Genomic DNA, 25,291 nt, shown 5'->3' with positions numbered 1-25,291 from the left:
CTCTTAGCTGACCAATGATTCCCTACTTTTGAATTGGTTAGCAAGCCATTAATGAATATTTTCTTGGTGACTCCAAATATTTAGGAATATTAATGGAAAGCAAACTAACAAACGTAGCACTAAAAGCAAAGATGTCTATTTTTTCAGTTTTTCTCTGAAATTATTGAAGTACTTGGTTATATTCAGTTAAGCTGAACATTTCTAAACTTGATCTCTGTACCACAGCTTACACAGATTTCCTGGAGTGAAGCAGAAATATTTATTCTTTTAGGGTTCCCTGATGCACACTTCAGTGCATTGGGAGGTCAGGATTTGCACATTTACAGTTTAGTTACTCTATGTCAAAGGCACTACTGAAACTGATGAAGGCAGTAGAGCAACTGACTCATTTGAAATTGATTATACGAAATCACATAATGAAAGAGCATGCAAACCTCAAGAAAGCATGAGTAATGAGCATCAAGCATTGGGTTCCATAAATACGCCAACGCATACTTCACTGGAAAAACGTCTTTACTCAGAGCAATCTAAGCCTAGAGAGAAATAAAGCGGCTTATGACTTTTCCCAAAACAAAACATTTATAAAGTCATGCAAAGGCACATTTATTTTAATGTGCTGTTATACAAGAGATAGTTTGAGACCAATGCCTTTTCAAGGCCGGTCAAGTTCAGGAAAATGGAGCCCTGCCCAAGTGCACTTCCATTCATAGTTCCCTGCTAATATGAAATAGAATATACGAACATAGGAATTAGGAGCAGGAGTAGGCCACTCGGCCCCTCAAGCCTGCTCCACCATTCAATAAGATCATGGCTGATCTGATTGTAACCTCAACTCCGCATTCCCACCTACCCCAATAACCTTTCACTCCCTTGCTTATCAAGAATCTATCTACCTCTGCCTTAAAAATATTTAAAGACTCTGTTTCCACTGCCTTTTGAGAAACACTGCTCCAAAGACTCACGATACTCAGAGAAAAAATTCTTCTCATCTCTGTCTTAAATGGGTGACCTCTTATTTTTAAATAGTGACCCCTAGTTCTAGATTCTCCCACATGGGGAAACATCCTTTCCACATCCACCCTGTCAAGACCCCTCAGGATGTTTTAATCAAGTCACCTCTTACTCTCCTAAACACCAGCAGATAGAAGGCTAGCTTGTCCAACCTTTCTTCATAAGACAACCCGTCCAGTCCAGGTATTAGTCCAGTAAACCTTCTCTGAACTGCTTCCAATGCATTTACATCCTGCCTTAAATAAGAAGTGTTGGAGAACATTTTTATGGAGTTTTTCACCAATTGCAGTTATACTGCCAAAGAAGTGTGAGATTATCTTTTCAAGCTTCTTCAGCTTGGCTGAATTTGATGCACATTGGAATTGCATGAAAATGAATTCATTCAAAGTCAAAAACTTTGCATTGACATAAACAGCGTACTCTAACTAGTCTATTACTTGCCCCCATATGATGAGTCTCTACAGCTAGTTAGCTGCGCATGAACTGTGCACTTAGCTCGTCTCTGGCTCCTAGCCTAATTGATGTCAATAGAACCTTTCAGCCAGTCATGTTTTTATAGTAATTACATGTGTATGCTTTCAGAGGACATCTAAATGATTGTACAATACTGTCTTCTGGTCACCATCATAAATTGATTTTTCATTTCCCACAAAACAATGTGGCTTTTTTCTCTTTTTATTCATTTCTTTCCCCTATTTCTTTCTTCCCTTCCTCCTATTACTTCGGTCCCCTACATGCCATGCATCATTTTCCTGGTCAGTGCCCGGCCACACACCCTTTCTATGTGTTTTCCTTACCGCTCTTGCATAGCATTAGAGTGCACAGACTAATGCTCTGATTATTCCTCTGCCTCAAGGAAATCACTTGTCGCCATTCAGCTGTGTACTTAAAATGTTATTCATTAAGTAAGCTAAATGGGTCATTGTTATTCGGTTTGGTTGGGAGGAGAGCTGTGGTGAATTTGTACTGAAAGTGAAGGATGTTAGTACAGGGGAATAGAATACTTATCCACTTATTTCCACTCAGGTAATGTATCAGTATTAACTGCAGGTCAAACTTAGAGCAAAGTTCCATATAACTGTTGGTCTTTAAACTATTTCTATAAACTGCTTGTGAGAATAAGCATATTTTTTGACTGATGTGATAGGATCTTGGGGTGGTGTTTCCATTAGGATAGCTGGTTTTAATAGCGTAGTTGTCCGAAATTGGCCAAAACAGTGCAAATGTTTGAGGAATTTCAAATGCAAGTTATGTCCAGGTCAAATCTATTTTATGCTGGTTTAAAAAGTATTGCACTGGAATCAAGCCCTGCCCACAATGCTGGCCACACCCACAGATTGAATAAATGAGAATAGCAAGTTTCCACTAATTGTGCCCATTTATGGCCTTTTCAGGAGGCTATTCCAATTAAGATGGCTTGTTTAGCTTAAAGGTATGAGTAGACATATTGTCTAAAAGTTTTTAAATATTAAAAAATATTTAGTTTGCTATGAAACTTGACCAGTGTACACTGTAATAAAATTAGTAAATACTTTAGTATAGTTTTTGTTAAAGTCATTTTCCATTACTTAAAATGAGGATACTTACAGGTGTTGGACTAGACACCTTTATTAAAATGCTTATTTTTTGTGATAAATCCAATTTCCACAATATTAATAAAACTGTACTAGGTTACCAACCACTCTTAAAAACATCAGGAAAATTTTTGCATGCAAGAGACAAAAAAAAAATAGATTTGAAAGCATTGCTGATTGCGTTGTTTCATGGAGGCTTTTACGCAAGTAAGTTTGTGCAGAAACATGAACCATAACTTCACTTCAGAAAACCAGTACAATTTTGAGCACAATTTATGTCCAGATTGCTGACTCCATTGAAAGTGAAAACACTACCTGGTTGCACTGATGTATATATTACACCCTGTGCAATGACCAGGGGAGAAAGGGGTCTAGGGTTCCCTCTCAGCCTTCACCTGGTCTTACTGTAACAGGGTTTAATTTTAAACACACCGTTTTTTTTAGCTCCGCCTTCCTGAATCCTTGTTCACTAACTTCCAATTATAAGGCAAAGAAACTAGCCAAACAGGTTTTCTTACGTGTAAGGAAAAAAAGGTTGAACTTTATTAAACTTAAACTCTAATTCGGTTAATGCCTATGGATAGCATGCATATGTGATATACACATGCAAATACAGACAGAAAAGAGCATAAGAAATAAATGGAAAAGTTTGAGGCAATATCAGAAGATGGTTTTGGTTACTGTTCTTCATGTTCACTGTAGAATCCTTGATTGTAGGCAAGTCTTGCTTTCCATTGGGGCCCAGAATTCTTCTTAAACCTTGTTCGATGTAGGAGACTTTTCTCTCTTGAAGTTCATGTTTCCTCAGTGGGTCCAGAGGCTTGTGAGAAAGAGATGGGAGCAGACAGGACAGGTATTCTCACTCCAGGAACAAACAGTCTTTTTGAGTTTAAAAACCCTGTGGCTAGCTCAAAAAACCCTGGACCAGCCAGTTAGTCATGTGACTAGTCCTGGCTTTTGTGGATTGTATCATCTTAGCAGTCTCTGGAATGCTCTTCCTTACACCTTCAATGTCTGGTGATCAAAATCTGTTGTGGGTTGAATGTGTCAGGGAATGGTCCTTTTGTCTCCACAAGCACTGTCTGTTAGTATGCAAATATTTTTCAGCTAAGTGTTTGGCAGGCCTTGTAACAGGCCTTTTCTTCGTCCTGACAAGTTTAAAATCAAAGTTCATATGACAAAATTAATATGCCTCATTCTTGACAACATGACACCCTGTTCCACTGTTCCTGTTAATCAGACAGAAACACTAGCTATTCCCTTATAGTTAGTTGAAATAAGATCATACATAGAGGTGCAACTTCGGTGTTTGATTTTGTAGTATATCAATTCTACACCATGGTAATACGGTTTAGTTGGATAAAATAAACTACTGTTATGATCAGGTGAGAAAGAGGTCAAAGGTTCCCTTTCAGCCTTCACCTGATCTTACTGTAACAGGGTTTAATTTTAAACACATTGTGTTTTTAGCTCCCCCTTGGTGAATCATTGTTCACTGCTTTCCAATTATAAGGCAAAGAAACCAGCAAAAACAGGCTTTCTTAGGTTTAAAGAAGAAAAGCTGAAATTTATTAAACTTAAATTCTAATTTGGTTGACGCCTACGGATACACGACGCGCCCACGCTAGCAAACATACGTGATACACACATGCAGATAGAGACAGAACAGAGCAGAAGAAATAAAGTGGAAAAGTATGAGGCAATATCTGAAGAGTTGTTGAGTCCTTTAAATGTCTTGCTTTTCGTTGGGGCCCAGTATTCTTCTTAAACCTTGTTCGCTGTAGGAGACTTTCTCTCTTGGGGTTCATGTGTCTTCAGTGGATTCAGAGGCTTGTGAAAAAGAGATGGGAGCAGACAGGAGAGAGATCTTCTCAGTCCAGGAGCATTCTGCTTTCTGGCCAAACTGTTTGTACAAATTCAAAAAACTCAGGTTGCCCAACAGGTTAGTCATGTGACTAGCTGTTTTGACCATGTCTGTTTGTGAATTCAGCCATCTTATCAGTCAACCTGGAATGCGAGCTCCCCCACGTTCAACGTCTGATGATCAAAAGTCCATTGTGGGTTGAATGTCAGGGAATGGCTGCTTTGTCCTTCCAAACACTGTCTGTTAATATGCAAATGTGTTTTCCTGTCACGGCTGATCTGTTCAACAAGTCTTCCCCTCACTCCAGTAACAGTTACTAATCAATGTTCATGACAAAATTAATGTGCCCCATTCTTGGCAGATGGGGGCCCAGCATGACACTACTCATTGACCATTTATGGGTTATGACTTTCACATCCCAAAGATAGTGGGCTGGATTTTGTTCTTCTACAGGTGTCGGGTTCCGTGGCGGGGGGGGGCCCTGAAGATGCCTCCAGGAGAGGGTCGCCATGCACCCCGACGCCAGGAGCACCCGGCCTGATATCACCGACAGCAGAAAGGCCTCATGGCGGACCGCTGCTGCTCGGCGACTAGACTCTAATTTGAATATTTAAATAAATTAAAGTGAATGAATTAATGATAACCACGTCGCTGCCTGATGTCCTGCTGCGATCTTCGGCCCGATGGCTGGCACTGCTGTGCCTTTGGATCCTCGTCTGGCGAAACGCGGTGCCACACTGGTGCGGAGAGGGGAGGAAGTAAGTTTATCAATGCGGTGGGGTGAGGGGACAGGGTCAAATTAACATCATAGGCGTAGGGGATGGTGGGAAGGGTTGCAGGTGAAAGTTTGTTCACTTTGTGGGGGAAGGTCAAATGGTAAAGGTAAGTGTCTTATGGGGTGGGGGGAGGGCAAATAAATAATTTAATTGTTATTAGTGGGTGGGAGATGGGCAAAATTAAAGCATTTATTTAGTTTTATTCACTTTGCCTTTAAATATTTAAATTTCCCAGTAGAGCTGACAGCCCTTTAAAAATGGAGTCAGCGCCTGCACATAGACAGCTGACGCCATTGCTGGGGACAGACAGCCCACCCCCTCCATGTGATCGGCAGCTGCACTCGGAAGATTGCGGCGGTTCCACGACATGCGGCCCATGCGGGCAGGCAGCCGTTTTTTTCGGCGGCGGGCTTATAAAATTCAGCCAAGTATTCCACACCAATGAAAAAAATGATAAATAAACACACATGGAAATATCAACTCATAGTCCCATCCATCGATTGGGTCCTCCATGCAACTGCAAAATTGACAGTCCCTTTTTGCACTGGCATCATAGGAGCAAAGGACAATGGATAGCAGCATAGATCCTAAAGTTTTGGCACAATGATGATAGCCAAACGATGCATAAAATATGCATGTTCCTGAGTGTTGTTTTACAAAATATATCCCAGAAGAAGATCTAAGATTCCCGAATGCAAGTTTTTAGGAGTCTCCACTCAACTATAGTGATAAATGTCTGGTTGTTTTTGTTAAACATTTTCTCCACTTTCCTTCTGTCCTCTGCTAAAGGCATTCGGGTAGATCTTGACCTGTTGCTATAGTGTAATCTGGGAGACAGCCAGCCAGTGGTGCATTTTACATAGATTTATCAGCAGGTTATTTTGTGATGGGGAACTATCACAACTGAGCCCAGTCATGGTCTTCACTCAATATCTGCATGTACACACTTTCTGGACAGCAAGAAGGAATAGCTTGTTATCCTACTGTAGGCTGGTGACTTGGGATAGATTTTCAATTTGCCACCCACATATAAAACTGCCTTTGCAGACCAGCTACCCACTATAGACATTGACAATTTTCATTTCCATTGATCTCATGAATCCGCTGTGCTGGGTTGACAAGTGATGAGTTCATTTGTACTGCACCTACTACCACCTCAGTTAAGATCAACTAACTCAGCACAGATCAAGATCAAAACTGGGACTTTCCTGCTGTGTATGGTTCAGTCCATTTATCTGTCAACAAATAATATTGTTGATAAAATGGACTGTGTAGTACCAAAGAAAAATTGATATTGTATGTCCTCAGGTGCAACAAAATTCGTTAAAAACAATTGATTATTCCAAAATTTGAAAAGTTGGTTCCAGGAGGCGAAGTGTTGACACGCTACAGAGACACGAAGCGGCGAGATGTTGGGTTGTTGCCCATCCTTCAGTTGGTTGTAAATCTCAGACGCAATACAGTGAAAATCCACTAAGTGAAGCCATAAATGCTTTTGAAGAAGTATTGGTATCAGTAGAGGTATTAAGAATGGTTTCTCTGCTCAGGCAGGTTTAAAAGATTCCACGGTATTACTTAAAGAACACCAGGGTATTCTCTCTGTGTCCTGGCTAACATCCTTCCCTTAGCTATTACCACCTGGTATTAGATTATCTGCTCATTTATTCATTTGCAATTTGTAGGACTCAGTGTGTGAAAATTAGCTACCGTGTTTACTTACAATAAGAACAGTGACTGCACTTCAAAAGTAATCCATTGGTTCTAAACATCTTGGGCTGACTTGTAGATATGATAAGGACTGATATAAAGTAAGTATTTCCTTCTTCTTTTGCCTGACCTTTTGGATGGCAACACACTATCAAGCTGTGAGAGGAGGAAACAAAAAAGTAAAATATCTTTAAAAAGTTGTTCTCACTGGGAAGTTCATTGATCAGCATTGACAATATTCAGGCTTTGCTGTATTTACATTTGTTTGCAATTTCACCCAGTGGTATCTTACAGACTGGATTAAAATCATCCGATCACTTTGAGTCACATCTCTTTAATCAAAGACCACAGCTACAACTCGAGAAACTTCTTGTTATGTGAACAGTTTTGCATAGAGTTACACACAAGAACACAAGAATATAAGAAATTGGAGCAGAAATAGGCCATTCAGCCCTTCGAGCCAGCTCCGCCATTCAATGAGATCATGGGCGATCTTCTGCTTCAACACCAATTTCCTGCACTCATAACCCTATATGTAGAATATGTGGAAATCTATCAATCTCAGTCTTGAACATATTCAACGACTGAGCTTCCACAGCCCTCTGGGGCAGAGAATTCCAAAGATTCACCACCCTCTGGAATTCGCCTTATCTCAGTCCTGAATGGCCTGCCCCTTATTTTGAGATTGTGTCTCCTGGTCTGGACTCCCCAGCCAGGGGAAACATCCTTCCTGCATCAACCCTGTTGAGCCCTATAAGAATTTTATATGTTTAAATGAGATCACCTCTCATTCTTCTAAACTCCAGAGAATAAAGGCACAGTCTATTTAATCTTTCCTCATAGGACAATCTCTCCATCCCAGGATTTAGTTTGGTGAACATTCATTGCACACCCTCTATGGCAAGTATAACTTTCCTTAGGTAAGGAGACCAAAACTGCACACAATACTCCAGGTGCAGTCTCACCAAGGTTTTTCATAATTGCAGTAAGACATCTTTACTCCTATACTCAAATCCTCTTGTAATGAAGGCCAACATACCATTTGCCTTCTTAATTGCTTGCTGTACCTGCATGTTAGCTTTCAGTGACTCATGAGCAAGGACACCCAAGTCCCTTTGAAATTCAACACTTCTCAGCCTCTCACCATTTATGGAAATACATAGTATTTCTGTTTTTCCTACCAGAGTGGATAACCTCACATTTCTCCACATTGTATTCCATCTGCCAAACTTTTGCCCACTGGCTTAGCCTCTCCAAATCCCATCTTTGCATCCTCCACACAACTCACACTTCCACCTAGTTTTGTGTCATTTGCAAACTTGGAAATATTAATTTAATCCCCACATCCAAATCATTGATAAAGCTTGTGAATAGCTGGGGCCCAAGCACTGATCCTTGCAATACCCCACTAGTCACATCCTGCCAATTGAAAATGACCCATTTATTCCTAGTCTCTGCTTTCTGACCATTAACCAGTTCACAACCAATGCCAGTATATTCCCCCTAACTCCATGTGCTCTAATTTTGTTTCCTAACCTTTTGTGTGGGACCTTATCAAAAGATTTCTGAAAATCTAAATACACCACATCCACTGGTTCCCCTTTATCTATTCTGCTATTTAATCCTCAAAAAACTCCAAAAGATTTGTTAAACATGATTTTCCTTTTATAAATCCATGTTGACTTTGCTCAATCCTACTATTATTTTCTCAGTGGCTTGTTATCACATCCTTTATTATAGATTCTAGTATTTTCCCCACGACTGATATTAGGCTAACAGGTCTGTAGTTCCGTTTTTTCTCTCTCCCTCCTTTCCTAAATAGTGGAGTTACATTTGCCACCTTTCAATTTGCAGGAACCATTCCAGCATCTATAGAATTTTGAAAAATGACCACCAATGCATCTACTATCTCTATGGCTACCTCTTTCAACACTCTGGGATGCAGTTCATGAGGCCCAGGAGATTTATCTACTTTAAGTCCAATTAATTTCTCTAGTATTTGTTTTATGAATATTAATATCTTGCAGTTCCTCGTTTACACTTGTCCCTTGATTCTCCATTATTTCTGGGAGGTTTTAGTGTTTTCCTCCATGAAGACAGATACGATGTATTTGTTTTGTTTCTCTGCGATTTCTTTACTCCCCACTGTAAATTCTCCTAACTCCGCTTGTAATGGACTCACATGTGACTTTGCTAATCTTTTCCTTTCTATATACCTATAGAAGCTTTGACAATCCGTTTTTATGTTTCTTTCTAGTTTACTCTCATATTCTATTTTCCCTTTCATAATCTTTCTCTTGGTCCTGCTTTGCAGAATTCTGAAATGCTCCCTATCCTCAGGCTTACCATTTTTTTGGGCAACTTTATACGCCTCTTCCTTTTGCTCTAAAACAATCCATGATTTCTTTCATTAGCTACGGTTGGAACACTTTCCTTGCTGGGTTTTTGTGTATTAAAGGAATGTATTTTTGTTGTAAACTATGTATTAGTTTTTTAAATGTTAGCCATTGCCTGTCCACCATCATACCTTTTAACGTAGTTTCCCGATCAACCACAGCCATCGTGCCCCTCATACCTTCATAGTTTCCTTTGCTTAGATTTAAGACCCTAGTTTCTGATTGAACTACATCACTTTCAAACGTAATGTAAAATTCTATCATATTATGGTCACTCTTTCCTAAAAGTCCTTTACAACAAGATTATTAATTGGCCCTTTTTCATTGCACAATACTAAATCTAAAATAGCCCATTGCCTAGTTGGTTCCTCAATGTACTGCTCTTGAAAATAATCTTGCAACATTCCAAGAATTCGTCCTCCATAGCTTTAGTACGAATAAAGTTTACCCAGTCTATATGCAAATTGAAATCCCCCATGATTACTGTATTACCCTTGTTACATGCACCTCTAATTTCCTGATTTATACTGTGATTTACATTACCACTGCTGTTTGGTGGCCTATAAACAACTCCAACCAATGTTTTCTGACCCTTGCTGTTTCTTAGTTCTACCCACAGAATCTACAGCGCAGAAACAGATCACTTGGTCCAACAATAGTCTTTGCTGATGTTTATGCTCCAAACAAGCCTCCACCCACTCTATTCCCTTCATCTCCTCATATCAACATATCCTTCTATTCCTTTCACCCTCATGTAAGTAACTAGTTTCCCCTTAAATGCATCTATGTTAGTCACCTTAGCTACTCTGCATGGTAGCAAGTTCTACATTCAAACCATTCTCTGAGTAAAGATATTTCTCTTGAATTCTTTATTGGATTAATTAGTACTATCTTATATTTATAGTCCCTGGTTTTGGACTTTCCCACAAGTAGAAACATCTTCTCGACATCTACCCTAAGTTTAAGGTGAGAAAGTTTATTTACAATTTTTTCACTAATATCAAGATATATATGGAAAACATAATTAGCACTAAATGTAAGTAGATCAAAATACATCGAACAGACTGCCAGAGCGTGTCATCAATGCAATATGAGAATGTTAATTTATAAAATAATTGGACATAATTTTATCATGGAAGGGAGACAAGCAGGGAATTCGGAAAATTTCAGATTTCGAATTCAATTACTTGGAATCAAAGTTTGATTGTATAAAAGCAGGGAAATAGAGTCCCCAGAAATTTCAGTGCGTTTATAGACTGAGTAGATTCACCACCCAGGCCAGGAAGATTTAAGCTTTCATGCTCACACTGTGCTGAGTTAGTTGACTTTAGTGGAAATTGAGGTTCTACAACTGGCATCTGCAACTGTGTCCCAATCCTGATCACTATCCAATAACCCTTGGTGAAAGCACATGTGTGTGCAAGTTTGGGCTGGACCACGAAGATCCTTATGTTTGAATAATGGGTAGAAAGCAGAGGTTTATCAGCAACATCTCAACAACTTGCATTTATATAGTGCCTTTAACATAGGTATTATGTAAAAAATGTCCCAAGGCTCTTCTCAGAAATATCAGCAGACAAAAATTGACACCAAACGAAAGAAGGAGCTATTAGGAAAGGTGAGCAAAAGCTTGGTCAAAGTTTTAAGGAGCATCTTAAAGGAGGAGAGAGAGGTGGAGAGGTTTAAGGAGGGAACTTCAGAGATAGGGATGAAGGCATGGCTGAAGTATGTTAGAGTGGGCAATAAGGATCACAGGCCTGCATAGTTTCAGATCTTCACCCTGAGGAAAAGAAAGTGTCACAGAGACCTCTTGAAATCATAAGACCTAAAGGTAGGTTACCTTTACAATAACAATCATTTATTAAATATGAGTGTGAGAGTGGATGCTATTGTGTATACTCGGCTGTTGAACAGTAAACATTTAACTTTCTTTTAAAACTTATGAGGAAACCTGTTCTTTAACTGTTCCTGACAATTGAAGCACTCAGGAGCTAAAAAACATTTTTTACACATGCTGTCTTCAGTCAGTCGAGAGGCAAAAAGGGGGAGCCATCCCTATCAACTCTCTCCTGTCCGTATCAATGTGGATATGAGGCTTGTGAGCTAAAATCGTACCAGGCCTCGGCATGTAATCTTGGCACTGGTCCCACCCACTGCACACTGCACACCCTGAAGAGGGGAATTTATTGGGTTGAAAAATAAAGAATGCTTATCACAATCTCTTATTTCCTATGTCATGCAGGCCCCCACCTGCCAAGCATGAGGTATTTTAATTTCGCCACATGGATATTAAATTTAAAACTGTTGTTGAAGTGAAGAAAGGACTTGCTTTAAAAACAAATTGCCAGATCTTGGCTGGAAAGACATTTGTATATTAACAAACAGTGTTTGGAAGCACAAAGCAGCCATTCCCTGACACATTCAACCCACAATGGACGCTTGGCTGGAAAGACATTTGCATATTAACAGACAGAGCTTGGAAATGACAAAGGACCATTCCCTGACACATTCAACCCACAGTGGACTTTTGATCACCAGATGTTGAAGGTGGGTAAGCTCGCATTCCAGGTTGATTGCTAAGATGGCCAAAGACACAAACGGACATGGTCAAAACAGCTAGTCACATGACTAACCTGCCGGGCAACCTGAGTTTTTTGAATTTGCACGAACAGTTTGGGCAGAAAGTCTGTTTGCTCCTGAACTGAGAAGATCTCTCCTGTCTGCTCCCATCTCTTTCTCACAAGCTTCTGAATCCACTGAAGACACATGAACCCCAAGAAAGAAAAGTCTCCGACAGCGAACAAGGTTTAAGAAAAATACTGGGCCCCAACGAAAAGCAAGGTCTACCTACAATCAAGGACTCTACAGTGAGCTCGAAGAACTGTAACAAAAACTCTTCAGATATTGCCTCAAATTTTTCCACTTTATTTTTCTTCTGCTCTTTTCTGTCTCTATTTGCATGTGTGTATCGCATATGCATGCTAGCGTGGGCATGTCATGTATCCGTAGGCATGAACCGAATTAGAGTTTAAGTTCAAGTTTAATAAATTTCAACTTTTCTTCTTGAAACCTAAGAAAGCCTGTTTGTGCTGGTTTCTTTGCCTTATAATTGGAAAGTGGTGAACAAGGATTCATCAAGGGGGAGCAAAAAAACATTGTGTTTAAAAATAAAACCTGGTTACGGTAAGACCAGGTGAAGGCTGAGAAGGATCCTAGACACCTTTCTCAACAGGCCATAACACCTACTATCTCGTTCTCTCACACCTTTATTATTTTAACCGCAATATTCTTTTTTTTATAGCTAATCCACTTCCCTTTTCTTATTAAAACAATAAGAGGTCAGAAATATTTCAATTTTTGCATGGATGGAACACAGCTTTAATGCTCCATTTTTGCACTATGTACAGAATAACCTCAGCTTGAAATCATCAATCTGAGTGTGATCTGAACTTCAGGAAATGTCGCAACAGCACCTCCATGACATAGACACACACAGCTTAAGCATCAAATAGTTTGCAATAGAATTGTGGCTGTCCTGATTAGATTAGAGATACAGCACTGAAACAGGCCCTTCAGCCCAACGAGTCTGTGCCGACCATCAACCACCCAATTATACTAATCCTACACTAATCCCATATTCCTACCAAACATCCCCACCTGTCCCTATATTTCCCTACCACCTACCTATACTAGTGACAATTTATAATGGCCAATTTACCTATCAACCTGCAAGTCTTTTGGCTTGTGGGAGGAAACCGGAGCACCCGGAGAAAACCCACGCAGACACAGGGAGAACTTGCAAACTCCACACAGGCAGTACCCAGAATCGAACCCGGGTCCCTGGAGCTGTGAGGCTGCAGTGCTAACCACTGCGCCACTGTGCCGCCCACTGAGGTCATTTAATAGTTCAAAATAGCCCAGTTGATTTAATTTGCCATCGCTCACAGGTAATATGGTATCTGCAGCACAGTTTAGCTGCTAATCTAGCCTATCCTAATACAGCCACTTTCAGTTAGTCGCTATTGGGAAGAGGCATGAATAGGTCCTGAGGTCAATTAGAGACTAATTACTGGTATTGGAGGATGTTTCTGAGGCTTAGTCAATGCTTGACTTTGTCTCCTTATTACCTCAATAAAGGTAAGACAAAACGCCAGAAATAATTGAATTTCTATTATATTTCCATAAAAATTGTTCAGTTGTTGCTTTGCATGAAATGTAACATCCAAAGCAAGATTTATGGGGAGTGATGGACTCTCTGAATTTTTTTTATCTGTTGAGTATAGAGATTGGGAGAGCAACACAATCATGGACCTACCAAAGGCAGCCTTGAACCAGCCATTAGAAGAGCAGCTCAGCATTCCAGTGTTGAAGAACAGAAAATTGTCCAGGATTCCTCCTGTACAGTTGCCCCTTACTGATGTAGGCATTGGTTGAAGTCAGGATTGGGCTCAGCTGTGATTGGGCTCCACAGTCAGACAGTCTATCAGCACTCAACTTCCAGGGTTATATGTGATAAATGGGGGCACTTGAGTGAGGTGACAGCGGATGAGGGCCAACTGTGAACTGTACAACATTAAAAGAGGTAATGCCTTCAGGAGAGGAAAGGAAAGAGACAAAATTGGTAAGAAGAGAAAAAAGGGGCCTTCCACACTGACTTGTCCTCTAATTCCCCTTTTCAAAGCAAAGAAGCATCTCAACTCTGCTCAGCATCTCTCCTGCCACCATGTCACATCACAAATTGCAGATGTGAATTCAGAGCCTACTACATTGTGAGGGGAGCAGTATTCTGCCAATGCTTTAAGGAAAGTATCTTCGTAGCAATAAGGACTTCTTTACATATAACTAATGACCATTTACTTAACAGAACAGTCTGCGAAGTTTCAAAAAATAGCTCTTGTTTTCAATCATTGTGCCAGTTGCCAAAACAACTTTCTGTAAATTATGACAGATTGTTTTCCAATTTCTACATTTTATTCCTTGTATATTTAATGGCAGAACTCTCCTGTCATATTGAAAGCTGATTGTATGTAACCTTTGTGGCTGTTCCACCCTGATATATGTATCCCATTAAAGCCTTGGAAAATATATATAATTTTTAAAATATTTTGAACATTACTATATTCTTGTATAGAGCCTTGGTGAGACCACACCTGGAGTATTGTGTACAGTTTTGGTCTCATTATCTAAGGAAGGATATACTTGCCTTGGAGGAAGTGCAGCAAAGGTTCATCAGACTAATCCCCGGGATGGCGGGATTATCTAATGAGGAGAAATTGCAGAAACTGGGCCTATATTCTCTAGAGCTTCAAATAATGAGAGGTGATCTCATTGAAATTTACAACATTTGTACAGGGGGACAGAGTAGATGTGGATAGGATGTTTCTTCTGGCTGGTGGGTCCAGAACCAGGGGACACAGTTTCAGAATAAGTGGCAGGCCATTTAAAATTGAGATGAGGAGGAATTTCTTTACTCAGAGGGTGGTGAATCTTTGGAATTCTTGACCCCAGAGGATGGTGGAAGCTCAATCATTGAGCATGTTCAAGACAGAAATCAATAGAGGTAGATGATCAGCCATGATCTGTTTGAATGGGGGAGCAGGCTCAATGGGCCGAATGGCCTACTCCTGCTCCTATTTCCTATGTTCCTATGTTCTTCAGGTTAATTAAAAATGTAGTCTCCTGGAGGTTATTAAAAAAGCTCTTTTGTTTTGTAGTTCTGAAAACGTTAACAGTCTATCACACTCTAAGTCCTTCTCACACGCACCCGTACAGTTTTCTGGATCACTTGCCATGCAGTCAGAAGCTGTGGACAGTGACATGGGAGGTGTGCATCTAGTCCTGGTCTCTCCAGCTTGAAACTGCCAGAAAATCACTATAAAATTACCATTTTCCTTCTCACGCACTGCAACCAATCCCAATGACTGGGCACATGGTTCTCAACTGTTGACGAAAGGAAATCGTTGTGATTTCTGCTTGTTTCTTACTTCAACTACAAAAAGGTCTATTCATGTCAGCTAATTATGGATCAAGGAAAAACATCATAAGCATGATCTGACCCTGACATACAAGCCATAGGTTTCAATGCAGTAAATTTTCAGGATTTTGGAAATGGACCTAACAGTGTAAAAGTAAACGGAATTCCACAGTTTAGCTTCTGTAAGTATGTGGTAAGACCGATTTGTAGTATAACTATCTATGGTTAGATACCATTTTTCAAATGGGAGCAGTGTAAGTGATCAGTGCGGATTTATAACTGCCCATGTGCATTAGTTTCAAACCAGTTCTGTGCAAGTAACCAGCCTCCAACCACCGGTGAAATTCTTAAAAGTTAGTAAAAATAAAGCTGGCTATCCTATTACCTCTTCAAATTTAATGTTTAGTGTTACTGATGATTTGGAGGACCACTTGAGAAGTTTCAAAACTCAGTTTTTCCACTGGCTGCAGCCAGTGTGAGCCGACCTCCTCTGGGTGGTCTCACTGCATGAGAACATTCCCTAACTAAAGTGACGTGGCACGGTTATACTGTACTTGTGGACTGTCTTGTCTCGGTGCAACACTAAAACCATTTCACACCAATACAAGACATGCGGCAGAGCGCTCCCATGATTGCCATTCTCAGTCACATTTGCTCTCTATATATAAAATGTTTGTTTCATATTGCGAGTAAAATAATCAATAAATTATATGGAAATATTAATAAAAACTTCCATTTTGCCCAGAATACACTTTATGCAAGTAATAAAGCTCCAGGGTGGGAAAAATTGTTCTTCAATGGAAGCACTCCTGTTAACTGTCATTTCTTTTCTAGAACCAGAATTTTGTTAAATTTCCTCAGATGGGAGTTCCTTCAATGGCTATTTAATCTCAGCTGTAGAATTCACAGAAAAGGAATCTAGAAAGTGTGATTTGTAATATTTTTATAAAAGTAGGAGGTTGATTGCAATGTTCCAATGTGCAGTGCAGTGGTGTCTGACTGATTGCCTGGGCTATGAGCAGCAGTGAAGTAAAAGGTAGTCTCATTAATTTCAGCACAACTAATCTTCATTTTTTTTGCGGGGGTGGGGGTTTGGGGCAGGGATAAATGTTATCCTTGCCAAAGTGATACATATTAATCTTGAGAAATAGAATTGTTTTCTGCTTTATTACCCAGGGTCTAGGTTGTGCTGAGTATGGATTTGCTATGGACTAAACACTCTATACTTTTCCCCAACAATATACTTCAATTTAAACTCAGAACCTTTTCCTCTCTTCACACTGCATCGGTGTGGCATTTCTATTTCCCACACCAGCCATTCCTGTGGTGTCTCTCAGTAAGACTGACAGTGTAGTTTCAATTAGTGCCAAGTTATGGAGTTGTGCTCACAAACAGCTTGAGTGAAAGTGCCAAAACTGATTTCAATTAGGATCATTATAACTGGCAGAAAGAGGAAACCTCTATTCCATCAGTCTGGTCTGGATATAAACCTGGGTCCCAGAATTAAAAGAACATTGCATTAACCTGGTGTATTAATCACTGCACAACCTACTCCCTGAAATCTGAAAAGTGGAAGAATTCGATAGTAAACCTGACAGGAAGGGCTTTTCTCTGTGTGCACCATTAATTCTAATCAAAATGATGTTCATAATTAATGGGTTGAATTTTGTGCCCTTGGTGAGGTCCAGCTGGAGCATTCCCCACCCCCCAGACTGATTCTACTGTGCAGGGTCAATTAACAGCCCGGCACTGGGATCCCCATCCTTTTAAAGATGGGAATCTTGCCTCAACAGCTACCGGCCAATCAGAGGGCCAGCAGCTCAGCAGTATTGGCAGCACCACTGGCAGCAGTGGCCATTGCTGGTTGTGCAAGAGACCTAGTACCCAGGCCCAGCGCTGGAGCCCGGATCCAAGGCGGGTGAGGCGGGGCCGGGGCCAGATCGGCAGGTGAGGGCGTTGGGGGGGAGGGTGGTTCAGGGAGGTGCAGGTTTTCCTGAGATTGCCCACAAAGGAAAGCCCCCTCCAAGCTCACAGGGAGGTCACCTCATTTTACTAGGTGACCTCCCTGCGTGGCAGAGGGCCCCGCCGCCATTGGTTAAGTCCCGGTGGCGACAGGAAGAGGCCCTTAAGGGGCCGTTAATAGTGCACTTTAGGGCTTCAATTGACCTCTGGCTAGGAAGGCCGTCATCATTCTAACTCACCCTGACAACATTTTGTTTCGGAGAAGGTGCCGGGCCCTCTGGCCCCCGCCTCCCGTCGCAATTCTGTGGGCCCCCCTGCTTCCAAACCCTTCTCGGGGGGCTTGTAAAATTCAGATCAATGAGTGGGATTTTGCAGTCATGTTAGACTTTCACTTACCCATAGACCATTTATGGGCTTTTGCATTGCAAGTTCCTCTCGGGCAACTATCCAAAAAGTGCAGCTTCAGAGTATCTGGGACCTGTGTAGGGCAGGCAGCTGTGTATGCCCTTAACCAATCAGACTGAAGAATTGTTAATGAGCAGCACAGAGTCTGAACTAGAAAGTGTCAGTTAGAAAATTGATTTCAGTGTTTATTTAAACTTCATAATTTTTAAAAATCTCTGACAATAATTAAAATTCAAAGGAATGAGACTCCACATTTGTAAATGTTAATTTTCAGTGCCAGATAGGTTATTTGTCATTAATTAAGACTTATCACAATAATAAAAGGATACTTACACTGGAATGGACAAACCTTAACTTTTTCTGATGTGTTTAGTTTGTGTATATCAGGTTAAATACAGGAACTTCACACTGTTTCATGTATTTCGTGACATGAGTCTCTCAGTGAGATACCATTGCCATGCAGCTTTTGGAGGAGCAGTGCACCAAAGATAGCAACTTCCTGATTTCTGCATTTGACTATGCATGTGCATTTGGTGGAATTCCACATTTCCATGCAAATAACAGTGAGTACTGTTAAAATCATAGAATGGTTACAGCCCAGAAGGAGGCCATTTGGCCCATTGAGTTCATGCTGGCTCTCTGCAAGAGCAATACAGCTATTCCCATTCCCTCACTCTTTCCCTGTAGCCCTGCAAAGTTTTTTTTCCCTTCCCTTTTGAAAGCTCTGATTTAATCTGCCTCCACCACTGCCTTTCAGGCAGTGCATTCCAGATAGTAATCACTGACTCAGTAAAATAGCTTTTCCTCATGTCGCCTTTTGTTCTTTTGCCAATCACCTAACATCTTGTATTGTCTGGTTCTCAACCCTTCTGCCAATGGGAACAGTTTCTCTCTATTTACTTTGTCTCGGCCCCTCATGATTTTGAACACCTCTATCAAATCTCCTCTCAACCTTCTCTGCTCTAAGGAGAACAAGCAAACTTCTCCAATCTATCCATGTTGCTGAAGTCCCTCATCCATGGAACCATTCTAGTAAATCTTTCCTGCACCCTCTCTAATCATCCTTCCTAAAGTGTGGGACCGAGAATTGCTCACAATGCTCCAGTTGAGGTTGAACAAGAGTTTTAGAAAGATCCGCCATAACATCCTTGCTTTTGTACACCATGGGCTGACTTTTATATTGGTGACAGGTGTCCTGACGATGGTCCAGAAGCTGGAGGGCAACCCTACCTTGGGTCTCTATCGACCCCCCCAGCCAAGTTCAATTTCTGGCAGGCAATTAATTACCTACTGTCGGAACTGCTGCCCTTTAATGGACAAAATTCTGCCCAAGAGCTGCTGACCAATCAGAGGGCCAGCAACTCAGCATTACCAGCAGTGCCACTGGCACCAATGGCCACTGCTGGTACTGCAGGAGGCCCAGAGCAATGAAGATGGAGGAGACCCCAAGACCAAGGTAAATGGGGTCAGGATCGCTTGGGCCATTCAGGCAGGACTCGGTGAGTGGGTGGGAGATTGTATGGTGAAGGCAGGGGTGTTCTTGCTGCAGTGGAGGAGAGAATCTAACCATCTCCCCTTGACATTCAACAGCATTACCATCGCTGAATACCCCACTATCAACATCGTAGGGGCTACCATTGACCAGAAACTGAACTGGAGTAGCCATATAAATACCGTGGCTACAAGAGCAGGTCAGAGGCTAGGAATCTTGAGGCGAGTAACTCACCTCCTGACTCCCCAAAGCCTGTCGACCATCGACAAGGCACAACTCAGGAGTGTGATGGAATACTCTCCACTTGCCTGGATGGGTGCAGCTCCAACAACATTCAAGAAGCTCAACACCATCCAGGACAAAGCAGCTCGCTTGATTGGCACCCCATCTACAAACCTTCACTCCCTCCACCACCGCCGCACAGTGGCAGCAGTGTGTAGCATCTACAAGATGCACTGCAGCAATGCACCAAGGCTCCTTAGACAGCACCTTCCAAACCTGCGACCTCTACCAACTGCAAGGACAAGGGTAGCAAATACATGGGAGCACCACCACCTGCAAGTTCCCCTCCAAGTCACACACCATCCTGACTTGGAACTATATCACCGTTCCTTCACTGTCACTGGGTCAAAATCCTGGAACTCCCTTCCGAAACAGCACTGTGGGTATACCTACCCCAAATGGACTGCAGTGGTTTAAGAAGGCAGCTCACCACCACCTTCTCAAGGGCCTGTAGGGATGGGCAATAAATGCTGGCCTGGCCAGCGTCACCCACATCCCATGAATGAATAAAAAAAAGGGGGGACATCGCCACTGTGGGGGGGGGGGGGGGGGGGGGGGGGTGGGGGTGGGGGCATGGATTGCTCTTAGAGGAGGACGCCCTCCCACCCGTTTCACCTGCCAGTGCAGGCGACAGGTGATCCTTAAGTGGCCCTTAACGGAGCACTTAAGTGGCTTAACTTACATCTCAGTGGACTTCCCGTCTACCCGGGTGCCTGCTGTGGACAAAATGGCATGGGGGCAGGACAATGTTCATCAGCCCACTCGATGCCACCCCCAAGCCATTTTGCATGCCCCTCCGCCTCCCAGCCCATCTGAAAGGGCCAGATAACATCCAGCCCTATGCCTCTGTTTATAAATCCCTGTATGCTTTATTAACCACTTTCTCAATCTGCCGTTACCTTCAACGATTTGTGCACATATGCACCCAGGTCTCTCTGCTCCTGCACCCCCTTTAAAATTAAACCCTTTAGTTTGTATTGTTCTTCTTTCTTCCTGCCAAAATGTATCACTTTGCACTTCTTTGTGTGAATTTCATCTGCCATGTGTCCGCCCATTCTATCAGCCTGTCTATGTACTCTTGAAGTCTATCACCATCCCTCCTCACTGTTCACTGCACTGCCAAGTTTTGTGTCATCTGCAAATTTTGATATTGTGCCCTGTACACCAAGTCAAAGTTATTAATACATTTCAAGAAAAGCAGTGGTCCTAGTACCGACTCCTGTAACAGTATACTGTAACCACACTGTAACCACCCTCCAGTCCAAAAAACAATCTTTCACCACTACTCTCTCTTTCCTATCTTTTTAGCCAATTTCATGCTGCTGTTACCCTCACTGTTATTTCTACCACTCAATTCAACCCATTAAGCCCAGGGCCGAGGCATATCTCTCTTTATTTTCTTAACCAAAATGAATGATGTCACAGTTTGGTAGGTGACATTGAATCTACAACAGGAAAAATAATCTCAGTGCCATTACAGTCAATGCCTGTTAACTGAATAATTTGTTTTACACAGGAGTTTGTTATTCATAAAGAGATCACAGTAATATTAATATTAATTTTCTAGTGCACAATTTATTGCATGTTTTTAATTACTATGGAATTATGCCCAGAATGTAAACTTTGACATATTTTTATGAATTTTGACTGGCTGTAATTTGTTAGAAATGGTACACGTCATGCAATAAGTGACTGCATTATGGGGGCCACAAGCACTATTAAAAAAGTCACAAGAACAAAAACTAACTGTATTTACTTAACATGAGGACACAGCTACAATTATTCAGTTAACATGACTTTTATATCAACTGCAAGTATTCAAAAGTTATTTAAATCTCTCAAACTTGTTCAGAGACTTCTAACCTTTCAAATGTCTGTTGGGATTGGAACTTCAACAAAAAGTCAATCACTGACGTTAGGAAGCAGCTCTTACATGGTCTAACAAGGGCTAACACCATCCATCAGCCTAGATGCCAAATGCAAGGATCAATGGGCTAGAAATTGGATAGCCCTTTTTTTAGGGCAAGGGGGAATCAATATTTGCAACCTGCCAGCAACGGTTTCAAATGAGGTGGACAGCACGTAAAATTGGTGCGCCTCACTTCCATGATTATCACCAAGCGGATCCCATGCTGCACTCCTCTCTGTAACAATACTGGTGGCCTCCGCTGAATAGCATTGTGAACTAACCACATGCTGCAGGCATGTTCCCTTGTTAAAGGTGCAGTTCCTATAAAAGGGAAGCTCCACGACTGCACTGCAGGTTGCTGGATAACCACCTTGGAACACTCAGGGTCAAGAGAATGTCGCACCGTCCCAGGGAAAGGGCTTCCCGCTTCAGTGCTGCCACCCTGAAGGCACTGGTCAGACAAGTGGAGACCAGAAGAGATGGCATGTTTCTGCCAGGGGGCAGGAAACCTTCCAAACAGAGCCTTGGAAGAAAATAGGAGCAGGTAGCAAGGTTGGTTAATGTCCAGGGTATTGCATGCAGGACATAGCAGTAGTGCAGAAAGAAATGTAATGATCTCACCTGGGTGGTCAAGGTGAGTGAATGCATCCAAACATCATATCCCATACCCACCACACCACCCACCTCTCACACTGCTCAATGCACCACACCCCTGTTACTCACCCACCAGCATTCCTGACACTCAGGACTCAACCCTTACAGTACAACTCACCCTCACACACCTTCCAATCATCCCAGCTGCGCACACACTTCTACATGCCTCTGCAAACCTGCAGCTATTCAGCTATGGCAGGCACATCACCCAAGCACAATGACACACAGTCACTGACATTCTGCCCTCTCTTTTGCAGGGGATGGTGGTACACAACATGCAGGAAACCCATAGGACCAATAGAAGACCAGCAGGCTTGCATTCCCTCAGTGCCCTTGAGGAGATGGTCTGAAAAATCATTGCTACCAATACCACAGAGCCATTAATACCCAGTGCCACCGAGGCCATTGAGGATGTTGATCAGTTACTGCCTTCATCACTCACTGCTCATCCTCATCCTGAAAGGTGCCATGAAATGGAAACTTCAGATGGCATGACCATGGAATTCTTGCTTTCCCTCCATCCACTCTTCCCTCAACCCTACCCTCCTCTTATGTTTTTTATGTTTTCAGATAGTCAAGAACTGATGACTGTTCAGCCTGCAAAGATCCATGAGAACGAGGAAGAACAAGCCCAGGACAATGTAAAGGAGGCACCGCCACGACCTTTTACTCACAGTCACCATCTCAGATACTGGCATTGCAGCAAAGTTAAATGCAGCAAAGTTAAAGGCTAGTGTAGGGTCAGGATCAGCATGCGGTGAGTCACTGGGCACGTGGGTTGCAGCTAGGCCAGGAGGCTAGGTCAATTCGTGTGCGAACTCCCCAGAGAGAAAAGTCTTGCAAGAGTTCTGCTGCAGGGGACCCAGATAAGGACCTCATTGGGACTGACTACAGGAAAATGCTGATGACGATGCACACCGAGATGCTTGGTGCATCGGCAGGCCGACCAGATAGTCCCCAGTCACTGGCTAGGAGCATGGAGGAGTCCAGCTCCAACGTGGAACAGGGCACAGCGCAGCGCTTGCAACTCATCCTTTCCACCATAGATATGCCAGGCAACTTCATGGCAGCACTATCAGACCAACCCTTTTTGAGTGGCCCTTTAAATAGACCCAGAACAGGGCGTTGCTTGCTTCATAATGCTTGTTGTTTTAGGAGTGAATAACAAAAATGCTGCCTGCACAACAGCTGACAAGGTTTGGTATCCAGACATTGCATCAACCCATTCAGATCACCGACACCATGATGGCATCTATTCAAGGTCTTCAGAACACCTAGAAAGCATAAACGGGATTGGGTTTGTGAAAGGGAAATCATGCTTAACAAATCATGTTAAGTTTTTTGAGTATGTAACTAGTAGAGTAGATAAGGGAGAACCAGTGGATGTGGTGTATTTGGATTTTCAGAAGGCTTTTGATAAGGTCCCACATAAGAGGTTAGTATGCAAAATTAAAGCACATGGGATTGGGGGTAACATACTGGCATGGATTGAGAACTGGTTGACAGACAGGAAACTGAGAGTAGGAATAAACGGGTCTTTTTCTGGGTGGCAGGCAGTGACCAGTGGGGTACCACAGGGATCAGTGCTTGGGCCCCAGCTATTCACAATATATATTAATGACTTGGGTGAGGGAACTAAATGTAAAATTTCCAAGTTTGCAGATGACGCAAAGCTGGGGGGGAGGATGGGGGAATGTGAGCTGTGAGGAGGATGCAAAGAGGCTCCAAAGTGATTTGGACAAGTTGGGTGAGTGAGCAAATGCATGGCAGATGTAGTATAATGTGGATAAAAGTGAGGTTATCCACTTTGGTTGTAAAAACAGAAAGGCAGATTATTATCTGAATGGTGATAGATTGGGAAAGGGGGAGGTGCAGTGAGACCTGGATGTCCTTGTACACCAGTCGCTGAAAGCAAACATTCAGGTGCAGCAAGCAATTAGGAAGGCGAATGGTATGTTGGCCTTCATTGCAAGAGGATTTGAGTACAGGAGCAAGGATGTCTTACTGCAGTTATACAGGGCCTTGGTGAGACCACATCTGGAGCATTGTGTGCAGTTTTAGTCTTATTATCTGAGGAAGGATATTCTTGCCATGGAGCGAGCGCAAACAAGATTTACTAGGCTGATTCCTGGGTTGGCAGGATTAACGTATGAGGAGAGATTGGGTCGACGAGGCCTATATTCACTAGACTTTAGAAGAATGAGAGGGGATCTCATAGAAACCTATAAAATTTAACAGGACTAGACAGGCTAGATGCAGGGAGGATGTTCCCGATGGCTGGGAGTCCAGAACCAGGGGTCACATCTCAGGATATGGGGTTTGCCATTTAGAACCGAGATGAGGAGAATTTTTTTCACTCAGAGTGTGGTGAACCTCTGGAATTCTCTACCACAGAAGGCAGTGGAGGACAAGTCATTAAATATATTCAAGAAGGAGATAGATATATTTCTTAGTGCCAAAGGGATCAAGGGATATGTGGAGAAAGCGGGAACAGGGAACCGAATTAGACGATCAACCATAATCTTTTCTTAATGGTGGAGCAAGCCTGAAGGGCTGAATGGCCTACTCCTGCTCCTATTTTCTATGTTTCTATGTTTCTAAGTTTCACAGGCAAGCAATGGATTCTCCAGTAAGTCCTAGGTAGAGTGGTGATTGACATCCTTGGAGGTTGTCTATGCAAATCAGTGGATGTCATGAATATGATAGGTGTAATAGTTTCATCCCATCAGACGTGGCTGGAATTAAATGTAGGAGAGTATCCTAATATTCTACTCCCATCCCCAAGACACAGAGCAAAGAAATATTTAATTGAAAATAAAATTGTTAAAATATAAATCTACACATAACTTAGAGCATATTGGGCTGAATTAAGAATAAGTATATTGAATGAGCAAGAGAGAGAGAGAGAGAGTGTCTCCATTGTCAGGAAACCCTATATGCCAAATGAGAAATATTAATTTCATCAGTTCGGAACTTACATTAGACTTTTAATGGAAAAAATCCGACAGTAACTTTTAAAAAATTAGCAGCCAAGATGGCCACTACAGTTTGCATCTGAAATATCAAGAGATTGAACAGGAGACAAAAGTCTAACAAGAAGCCCAGCCAACAATGGCTTGCTCTAAGTGATTGAATTACCTAAAATGGCTTCATTAGCAGTACAGTCAAGTCAATCCTCACACATTGGGTTGGATTTTATAAGCTCGCTGCCGATCTCGGTGGCAAGCTTAAAAAATGGTGGCCTGCCCGCGCGGGCCGCACGCCAAAGAGCTGCTGCAATCTCAA

The sequence above is a fragment of the Heterodontus francisci genome, chromosome 17 (genome assembly GCF_036365525.1).
Source record: "Heterodontus francisci isolate sHetFra1 chromosome 17, sHetFra1.hap1, whole genome shotgun sequence".
Taxonomy (NCBI): Eukaryota; Metazoa; Chordata; class Chondrichthyes; order Heterodontiformes; family Heterodontidae; genus Heterodontus; species Heterodontus francisci.
The sequence above is the reverse complement of the archived record's forward strand: the minus strand, read 5'-3'. Positions refer to the sequence as shown.